Below are 4,420 nucleotides of genomic sequence, written 5' to 3' on the forward strand. Positions count from 1 at the left end.
TACTTCCTGGAAGTTGCCTATATTCCTTGCCACGTGGACCTCTCCATTTTCAAACTCAGCAATGGAGAATCTCCTTCATATAGAATCCACAATAATTTTAATCCCTTTCATCAGGAAGAATCTTGCCGCTTTTAAGGGCTCACCTCATTAGGTCAGGTCCACCAAGGATAATTTCACTTCTTAAAGTCAGCTATGTCATGTAACATAACCTAATCATGCGAGTGATATCCTATCATATTCATAAGTACTTCCTGCACTCAACGGGAGGGGATTATACAGGATTGTGGGTCATCGGGGAAAATCTTAAAATTCTGCCTATCATACCTAGAAAAAATAAATTATTGCAGAATTTATGACCATAACAGTGGCTAGAACTCCCAAGTTGCATACATAGATTGTGAAAGAAAAGGACAGGAAGATAAAATCATGGAACATAAAAGGATTTAAAATCTCTACTGCTGTAGATTTTTTAAAAATTATTCTCTTTGAAGCGATTGTGCTTAGTGGCTGCTGGCATCTATAAACCAACAATTTCAATGGAATATTTGCCTCAGTAGGCAAAATTCAGGCCCCTAATTACCTAACTGGAAGGCTGCATTCAAATATTCAACTTTACAGTGTCCGTTGTTTCATCATGAATGTCTTCATGTTGTTTCTTCAATTCAGGGATTACTTTCTTTCTGCTTATCATTTATTTACCAAATGCATATACCAAGCACTTTGCCAAGAGTGGGTATGCAGTACGAATGAGCCCGCCTATATGTCTTCAGTGTACTAAGTCAAAATCAACAGAGTTTACAGCTCATTCATTCTTTCTATTACAGTAAGTTTAAATATAAAAAGCAATACATTACTCTTACATTCCAGTATTTTCAAAGACGTAGCAATGGTAATATAACACAGTAGGAGTGATACATGGAATACTAAATTGGAACCAGGACAACTGGGTTTCAGTGTTAGCTCAGCTTCAGCATGCCTCAGAACTTGACTGTACCTTTACCTGCCTAGGCCTCAGTTTCCATTGGACTAGCCTGTTATGAGTATTTATTTTTCGTCACTCGTGTTTACAAAAAGCAAACAATAAATTTAGATGCCATAGGATATGTATACATAATATAAAAGAAATTTCAAGAGAAGTGGCACTAATTCATTTGGAAAGGAATAATCTGCCAAATACATATAATAATAACATGTAAATAATAATAATAATATGGTAAGTTGAGACTAGCTAGTGGCTAGAATTTTCCTGTGCTAAAAAAAGGGGAAATTGTAGGAATTTAAGGAAGAAAAAAAGGATGACAACCAAATAAAGAAACAAGTTTAATTAATTTAAACACTAGGGGATGTATATTTTATAGATGTAGAAGATGTATTGTTAGAAAATGCTAAAAGAAATTAAGAAAAGAAAATTAAAAGGCTCCTACCAAGCAAAGGTAAAAGTTTGGTTAATTTAGAAAGTATTATTTGAAAACTGAATTGAGACTACAGCATTTTGAGCATTTTAAATCTGATCATCTAGGAGGTTTTGAATTGTTTGTTCATTGGTTTTCTTTTGTTTTCACTTAGGGGAACTAATCCTCTCAGTGTACATGTGTGTACTCATAGGACAGGTAAGAAGGAATGGGAGGGCAAGTTAGCAACTGAGCAAGTGAGGTGGGTCCTAAGAAAGAAAAAAATTAGCCTGGCTTTTCAGACTTCTTTGTAGATCTAAAGTGTGACTGAATTATGGAATGAGACCCACAGATATCCTCACCCCATTCTCTAAAACATCTTTCTGTTATTGGACGACAATAATATGAGGGAATAGTGTAAGGCAGTAGAACAAATGTTTTAAAATACAAATAATAATAACTATTTATTAAGGACCATGATGTTCAAGAAAGTGGATTATGTGCATTGTCCTACTTAGCCTGTGGTTTGGGTTTTATTAACTGGACTGTACATTCAAAGAAACTGAGGCTCATAAAGATTAGGATGCTTTTATCATCCATATAATTTATATTTACTATAACCAGGAAGTTGAACAAACTCATGAAAATAGCAAAGGCTTAGACTGAACAAGAGGTAGAGAAGAGTATTGTCAGAAGTCTTTTTCTGGTCAATTGTGGGAAATGTTCCTTGGCAATGTATATGCAACTTTATTTAGTTTCACGTATCATACTCAACCTCATGCATCACTTTGTTTTAGCCTTTTCTGGTTATTTTTTGTAATATTACTCATTATCTTAATAACCAAAATGATTATTCTGAATTAGTCCAACTATAAACTTAGCATTAAAATCATTATAAGGAAAAAATAGTGATATTTACTGTAAGGATGTTATTCGTGGTAGTATAATCTCAAATATTCAGCTGTAAAAACTTAGGAAATGTGATTTTAGCTTAGCTCTTTTATTGAAAAGAAACTATGTTGTCTTTAATTGGTGAACAATCAGTTGTATTTTTTAGTCAAGTCAAATGGGAATCTCAAAGTCAGATTTATGCATTCTCGTAGCAAGCGAACATGATCTAATTCTATGTACTTTGATTACCACCTCAATAAATTTCCTTCCCATTCTAATATTTTTCTGGGTACAAAATAAATAAGCAATCCTTAATTCGACAGCTATTTATTGGTAATGTAATTTGGTCATGTACTGGGCAAGGATTGGAGGATAAAATGGTAAGTAAAATGTGGGTATACTCTGCCTTCGTAGATTTTGTCAACTTATGATCTAGTGAGAAAGACAGATGTAAATCTAATAGACACACACACATACATACTACGAATTGTTAAAAATTATTAAAGAAAAAGACAGGAAAATAGAATCATGGGATATTATCAAATTCAACAAATTTGAGAAGGCTGTCCTGAAATATTAGTACTTGAACCTAGACAAAAGGATGAAAGTGAGTTAGATTCACAGGAGTGGAGTGAGGTTTAAGAAGTATTTCTTTAAGGAACTGTCTGTTCAAAGGGTTGAGTGAAGAATAAGCCTGGTACACTCAACTGACTGAAAGAGGACCACTTTGACAAAAATGTAAAGGTCAGTGAGGAGAGTATAGTAAGGAGTTGGGTTTCTCAGACACAAAATAAAACCACTAAATGTTTTAAAGCAGAGGAATGACCTGATTAGATATAAATTTTGTAAATGCCACTGTGACTGCAATGTAGAAAACATATTTAAACATATTTAAGGGAAGCAAGCAAACATCCACACACAGACATACACACATACACAAATATATATTTAAAAAAAGAAAATGGATGCTGAGTATTCTAGAATGGTGACACTGGAGATGGAGAAATCTGGATAGATTAAGAAGTCATGTGTGAGTAGAATTTGCAGGACTTATGGGCTAATTTGGATATGGATGGTGTGAGAGAGGACAGTGTGAAAGACACCTGTTTGTATCCCAGCATTCACAGTAGTACCACCTATTAAAATTGGGAATTCTGCAAGTGTGCAGTTTACTGGGCTTCAGTAAAGTCTGGGCTTCAGATGCACAGCTAAAGTCATGAAGAGGTATTTGAAAATGGATGGAATGGATATAAATGAGATTGGCAAGGAAGAGAGTACAGAATGAGGTCAGAAATTTGTAGGAAACCCAACATTTAAAGAATGAGTAGAGAAGTATGCTCACTGTAGTTGACTTAGAACACATATAAAATAATTTTATTACCCACAATACTACTGCACGTACATAGAAATTAACATTATATTCCAGGGCTTGCAGTTCCTAAACATTTTACTCTTAATTATCAGATATAGTAAGTGCTCATTCAATTTATTTATTTATTTATTTATTTTGAGACAGAGTCTTTCTCTGTCGCCCAGACTGGAGTGCAGTGGTGCGGTCTCAGCTCACTGCAAGCTCCGCCTCCCGGGTTCAGGCCATTCTCCTGCCTCAGCCTCCCGAGTAGCTGGGACTACAGGCCCCCGCCCCAACACCGGGCTAATTTTTAGTATTTTTAGTAGAGATGGGGTTTCACCGTGTTAGTCAGGTTCTCGATCTCCTGACCTCGTGATCCGCCTGCCTCGGCCTCTCAAAGTGCTGGGATTACAGGTGTGAGTCACCATGCTCGACCGATTCACTGCTAATAAGTGAATTAATCCACTTAGAATATTGTTAAATTAGAAGCATAATGAGGCAATAATAAATACATTCTGTAAAGAGGTAAGCCTATATAATTAATAATTCTAGTTTTAGGGCATCTGGAGAATTTGGTTAAATATAGATAAATATGTGGAATTCCATACTGTCTTTGCTTCAGGAAAAAACTAATTATCACCATTTGTGAAACAGCAGAAAGCATATGTTCTGTCGATGGTGGTATCATGTTGCTATGTGAAGGACCACAAATTAAATGCACATTATGATGGCAAAGTAGAATAACTCATTGTTAGCTTTTACTAGACTAAGTCATTTGTCTTCCTAT

This window comes from Mandrillus leucophaeus, unplaced genomic scaffold (genome assembly GCF_000951045.1).
Source record: "Mandrillus leucophaeus isolate KB7577 unplaced genomic scaffold, Mleu.le_1.0 Scaffold1345, whole genome shotgun sequence".
NCBI classification, from domain to species: domain Eukaryota; kingdom Metazoa; phylum Chordata; class Mammalia; order Primates; family Cercopithecidae; genus Mandrillus; species Mandrillus leucophaeus.